General features: G+C 37.7%; 1 protein-coding gene and 3 non-coding genes across 4 annotated transcripts in view; 3 read left to right on the top strand and 1 right to left on the bottom strand.

Annotated features, from left to right (window-relative positions):
* LOC127438849 (uncharacterized) overlaps window positions 1-6413 on the bottom strand; it is a 687566-nt gene that overhangs the window by 642860 nt on the left and 38293 nt on the right. The gene's annotated exons all lie outside the window — the stretch shown is intronic.
* trnag-gcc (transfer RNA glycine (anticodon GCC)) lies at window positions 2509-2579 on the top strand. The gene has a single exon. It is a non-coding gene; the product is annotated as a tRNA-Gly (tRNA).
* On the top strand, window positions 5242-5312 carry trnag-gcc (transfer RNA glycine (anticodon GCC)). Its single transcript has one exon. It is a non-coding gene; the product is annotated as a tRNA-Gly (tRNA).
* trnai-aau (transfer RNA isoleucine (anticodon AAU)) lies at window positions 5747-5820 on the top strand. Its single transcript has one exon. It is a non-coding gene; the product is annotated as a tRNA-Ile (tRNA).

Below are 6413 nucleotides of genomic sequence, written 5' to 3'. Positions count from 1 at the left end.
GACTGGCCAGCAAACTCACCAGACCTGAACCCCATAGAGAATCTATGGGGTATTGTCAAGAGGAAAATGAGAAACAAGAGACCAAAAAATGCAGATGAGCTGAAGGCCACTGTCAAAGAAACCTGGGCTTCCATACCACCTCAGCAGTGCCACAAACTGATCACCTCCATGCCACGCCAAATTGAGGCAGTAATTAAAGCAAAAGGAGCCCCTACCAAGTACTGAGTACATATAAGTAAATGAACATACTTTCCAGAAGGCCAACAATTCACTAAAAATGTTTTTTTTATTGGTCTTATGATGTATTCTAATTTTTTGAGATAGTGAATTGGTGGGTTTTTGTTAAATGTGAGCCAAAATCATCACAATTAAAAGAACCAAAGACTTAAACTACTTCAGTCTGTGTGCATTGAATTTATTTAATACACGAGTTTCACAATTTGAGTTGAATTACTGAAATAAATGAACTTTTCCACGACATTCTAATTTATTGAGATGCACCTGTACAAGCAGTATTAAATTGCAAAAAAAATATATATATTTTGTTTTTTGTTTGTTTATGTCGATGAAACCCATTTATTCAATTGGTCACGTCAGTTCAATTCTCTTTCCCGCCCAAAATCCAAACGTCAACGATCGCGCAGTGAGGGTCACTGGAAAAACAACTCAACAGAATGGAAAAATTGCCCTTTTCCCATTAATGTTTTTATGAGGTAGTCTGTCCTTATCTGGGATACATTTCTGAATGTTAATACAAGATATTTAAATAATTTGGCGTCGAAATCAGCATTTAGTTGGATATAACAATTATTTGAAGTTTGTGGACGTTTCTTACGGTTCTACATTTGGACAAAAACCTAAACTTGCTAAATGTTATTGTTATTTTTTTCCCCCCAAAGTTTCCTCTTTCGTTACCTTAAAATTAATCTTTGTTGGTAAAACTGATTGGTTCGAACGATGGTTTGTGAAACGATGTTGCATAGGAATCAACGATGAGACTGTTGACCAAAATGTATTTTTTTGAGCAAATAAATATAATGCTTTATTTGAACAGATGCATAAAAAAGAAGAAAAAAGTTCACAAAATGTTAACAAACGTTTGACGCTCCGACCAAGTAGGCTAAAGTAGGCCTTATTCTCTATTTGATAATATTAGGAATCCATCAAGTTATTTTCTGAATGATCTGCAAGTATTCTCTTTAATACCTCAAGTTTTCTGAATTTGAGTGTATGAAAGATTTGCAGGTAGACTCAATCAGCCTTTAAGACCTTAAGATTGCCAAAACTCAGATCCTGGTTTGTCTGATATTTGAAATTTCCTGTCAAGTTTTTGGATAACTTTAAAGGGGTAGTTCACAAAAAAATGAAAATTCTCTCATCATTTACTCACCCTCATGCCATCACAGATGTGTATGACTTTCTTTCCTCTGCAGAACACAAATGAAGATTTTTAGAAGAATATTTCAGCTGTAGGTCATTTCAATGCAAGTGAATGGTGGCCAGGCCTTTGAAGCTCCAAAAAGCAGATAAAAGCAACATTAAATTAATCCATTCGACTCCAGTAGTTTAATCAATGTCTTCTGAAATGATCTAGGTGAGAACTGACTGAAATATAACTCCTTTTTCACTGCACATCTTGCCATTGCAATCTCTGGGCACAATCGTGATTTCAAGCTCAATTACACTTCCTAGTGTTTGACGCATGATGGTGCTAAAGGAAGTGTAATCAAACTTGAAATCATGAACGTCAAAGATACTGCTGTCAAGATTTGTTGTGAAAAAGGAATTACATTTTTGGTCTGTTCTCACCCAAAACCATCTGGCTCACTTAAGATGACATTGATTAACCCACTGGAGTCGTGCAGATTACTTTAATGCTGCCTTTATCTGCTTTTTTTGACCTTCAGAGTTCTGGTCACCATTCACTTGCATTGTATGGATTTACAGAGCTGAAATATTCTTCAAAAATCGAAATCTTCATTTGTGTTCTGCAGCAGAAAGAAAGTCTTGCACATCTGGGATGGAATGAGGGTGAGTAAATGATGAGAAATTTAAAATTTTAGGTGAACTATTCCTTTAAACCTCTAAGGATCTATGTATTGAAATGAGCAGTTGGAAGTACAGGTAAGCCAAAACATATTTGGGCGAGGCGCATCACCTCGTGGTTGATTAATTAGTCGTCTTGGATGTGTGCTTGACAACTATTTTATCTTTTATAATTAGGTCATATTTTATGTAATATTTGTATTGGTTATAGTTGCCTGATAATCATTGTTCTGTGCCATATGTACAAGTATTTTAAAAGTAATACCAGTCCTACAGCATTTATTTCGCTACATTTTCCGTATTTTAGCATTGTAGTTTACTAAACTCTGGATGAATCCAAGGAGAAGCAACCGGTTGGGTCAGCAAAAGCCTTATGATGAAGGTAAGTGTCCTCGTTTGGAACTTAGGCTTACAAGGCTGCATGATTGAGTGTGACATCATAAAAGAGACGATTGTATGCGAGCATTGGTGGTTCAGTGGTAGAATTCTCGCCTGCCACGCGGGAGGCCCGGGTTCGATTCCCGGCCAATGCAGTAGCTTATTTTATTCATCTTTAAAGGTGTTTTTTCTTCTTTTTACATGTATTCATTTAGGTGGGAGAGTACTAACTGTAGTCCCTGCATATGTGTTCCCTGCAACATTTAACTTACATTTCTAATGATAAAAAGGCAAATAACAATAAAACTAATATCATATACTATCTGCAAATATGCACATATCTAGTTTAAACAGATGTAATAAACCAACCTCACACAACTTCAGCATCCTGTGGAGCGCTCATTTATTTACCTCTAAAGCACATATTCTATCAGCCTCTCCTCAGTAGATCCCTGTCACTTTTAAATTTTTTGCATGCATGATAAGACATAATCAGTCATTTTAATGAAGAAATCTGAATGCCAACACAGAACTGTGTAATCTTCATTAAACTGCTCTCAAAGACCTAAAAGAAACTGTTTTAACTCAGAAAGCTGTTTGGATCCATTTTCATCAGAATTCACTTATTTTTCAATGAAACATGACTTTTCTCTAATTTCACTCATTGACAAACATGCATTTCAAAAGAAAGCATTACAAGCCAAAATACATAATTACAACCTGTTTGCATGCATGATAAGACACAAACAGTCATTTTAGTGAAGAAATCTGAATGTCAACTCAAAACTGGGCAAACATCATGAAACAGATCTCAAAGGCCCAAAGCATCTTTCTAAGCTTAGAAAGCTGGTTGGAGTCATTTTTCGTCAGAATTCACTAATTTTACTCTGAAACATGACTTTTCTAATTTCACTTATTGGCAGCCATGCATTTCAAAAGAAAACATTACTAGTCCAAATGCATCATGACAACATGTTTGCATGCATGCTAAAACCAAAACAGTCATTTTCAGATTAACAATTTTTTATTTAACCTCCACTATTACCCCTCCCAATCCCAATCCCAATCCCAATCCCAATCCCACCCTGGCCCCAACAACATCCCAGTGGTCGCAAATTATATAGACACACACACACACACACACACACAAAATAAATAAATAAATAAAAAATATAATAATAATAATCACCCATCCATAAATGACATATACCCACCCCATTTCTCCACGAACCCGTTGTACTTCCCCATTCTTCTAAATAACTCCTCCGCAAAGGCCACCACCCTTCCCATCTCCAAGACTCCTCCATCCGACCACCAACCCCTTAAAATGATCTGCCTGGCGATCATGACACTGGTTAAGACCCAACTCTTTATGTGCCTATTTTCAATGTCGATGACTGCCCCATCACCCTAATTACAGAGTCTGGGGCAAAATGATACCCAAGTGCCTAATACTTCGCACACCAGCCACTGAACCTTCAACCAAAACTCCTGGATCTCAACACCCCCTAGACATGGGTTATGTCTCCATCCTTTGATTGGCATTGCCAGCAGGTGGGTGTGTTGTTAAGACTAAGCCTATACAATCTAGAGGGGTTCCAATAGAACCGATGTAAAATCTTGAATTGCATTAGATGCACCCTTGTGTCTCTAGATGCAGACTTGACATTTTTTAGAATCCTAGCCCACTCTCCTTCCTCCAATACCAAGTTTAAATCTTTCTCCCATAATCTCTTGAGAGTGGTTGAGGCTCCGTCCCCCAGACTGAATTAACAGGGAGTAATACACTGATGCCTCATGACCTTTTCCAAAAGCAGCAATCACCAATCTCATAGTATCTGCTGCTTTAAGGGGGTGAATGCTATTTCCAAAAATAGTACAGAGCAAGTGGCGCAGCTGTAGATACCTAAAAAACTGAGATCTAGGGATCCCAAAATGTTGTACCAAATTTTCAAAGGATCTCAACACACCTCTCATATAGGTCACCGAGTGTAGCAACCCCCCTCACAATCCACTCTGTCCAGCAGAAAGGGGATTTATCAATACATAATTTGGGGTTCAGCCATAAGCTTGAGGAAACATTTAGATAAATGTATGAATTAAACACTCTGGACACTTTTGTCCATACTGAGTGCAAATGTGAAATAACAGGGTGTGATTTAACTTCTCTATTTAGTTTGATGGAAAGGCTTTGCAATGGCAAAATAGGGACAAGAACTTCCTGTTCAATATCAAACCAAGGAGTGGCTCACTCAGGTGGAAGCTACCAATGAGCCAAATATCTGAGACCGAACGCATCTTAAAAAGAATCATGGGTAGGCCTAGCTCACTTTTGTCAATCGGCCTATGCAGCTTACTGAAATGTAATGTGGGTCGTTTACCATTCCATATGAAAGACTTCGCTATGCTCTCAAATAGCTTGAAATAAGAGAGGGGGACATCTGTAGGGAGTGACTGTAGCAGGTAGTTTGGAATACAATTTATTTTAATAACATTAACCTTCACAATCATAGATAAATGTAATGAAGCCCACCTGGCCACATCGCTCGAAATCATTTTATTAAAGGATCAAAATGAACTCTAACTAAATCAGACAAATTTGCTGGGAATAAAATCCCCAAATACTTAATGCCCTGTTTGGGCCATTGGAAGGCGCCCGGCTGGAAGGCCAGCTACTGGACAGTACACTATCAGATTTAGAACAATTGACTCCGTATCCTAAGAACTTAGGAAAGAACAAGTAAATAAAGTTAAAAAGATAAAGGGAATATACCTTACATATCTGTGTGACATCACAAAGATCGAAATTCCATGCGAGCATTGGTGGTTCAGTGGTAGAATTCTCGCCTGCCACGCGGGAGGCCCGGGTTCGATTCCCGGCCAATGCAGCAACTTTTTTTTCTCTTTTTCCATCTTTAAAGTTATTTACTTATTTTTTATACAAGTATTCCTTTAGGTAGGAGATATTTATCCAGAGTAACTTACAAGTAAGGCATGCCAAAACATGAGTCTTTTATGCTTGGGAGACTGAAACATAAAGTGCTGCAGTACACAGTTCCAATATTGCTCAAAGAAGCACAAGTTAGGAAATACGTCTAGGTAAGATTTGAGGTAAAACAGTGATTTTTTTTGTCACTATAGTGATTTCATACAATCTTTTTTTTTTTAATGTCTTATTCCGTTTTATGTTTCTCTATATGTAAAATAAACCTTCAAAGTGCATTACTCTGAGTGACTATTTTACCCTTTGATTCATTTACTCTTTACTGAAAAAAGTGCCACTGTGTTATTTTTAACACTGATTTTTCAAAATTGATCTCGTGGCCGGTTAGCTCAGTTGGTTAGAGCGTGGTGCTAATAACGCCAAGGTCGCGGGTTCGATCCCCGTACTGGCCAGTATTTTGCTTCTGCATTTTTTTCATTCACCTTTTCAGTGTTTTTTTATTTTATTTTACCGATGACTAATAACAACAAATAATCCAACGTTTCATGTGTGATTTTATCATGAGTATCTAGGTGTCATGCGTTGCATTTTTTATTTATTTTTATAATGTTCACTGAGGTCCACTTATAATGTTAGTATGATTTTCTCATCAAAACTAGTCATAATTTAGAAATAATTGTCCATTTTCTATCCTGTGATTATAAAGCTCCATTTTCGGGTCGTGTCTCCTTTAAGACTTCAATGTAAACACCCACTGCTATGATTGGGTAACATCATTGCATTTGAAATAAGTGTCAACGCCCCCTCCTGAACACATGTGGAATTGTTTTCAAAAGATTGGATGGATAAAAATGGCAGCTGGAGGAATTCAGCCATTCATGTTTGAGCCTGAGTCTAATCCTGAATCTGAAGAAAATGAACCCCCTCACCTCTTCCAGTTTTTGGAGCACATCCTAAGCATACACCTGCATCAGCCACTGGTGCTTGGGTACCGGAAGCATGGCAGGTGGATCTTGGAAAGACACACGCTTCACAAGTCCTCAGG

This window comes from Myxocyprinus asiaticus, chromosome 50 (assembly GCF_019703515.2).
Source record: "Myxocyprinus asiaticus isolate MX2 ecotype Aquarium Trade chromosome 50, UBuf_Myxa_2, whole genome shotgun sequence".
NCBI lineage: Eukaryota > Metazoa > Chordata > Actinopteri > Cypriniformes > Catostomidae > Myxocyprinus > Myxocyprinus asiaticus.
Note: the sequence above shows the minus strand (reverse complement) of the source record. Positions and strands in the feature narration are given on the sequence as shown.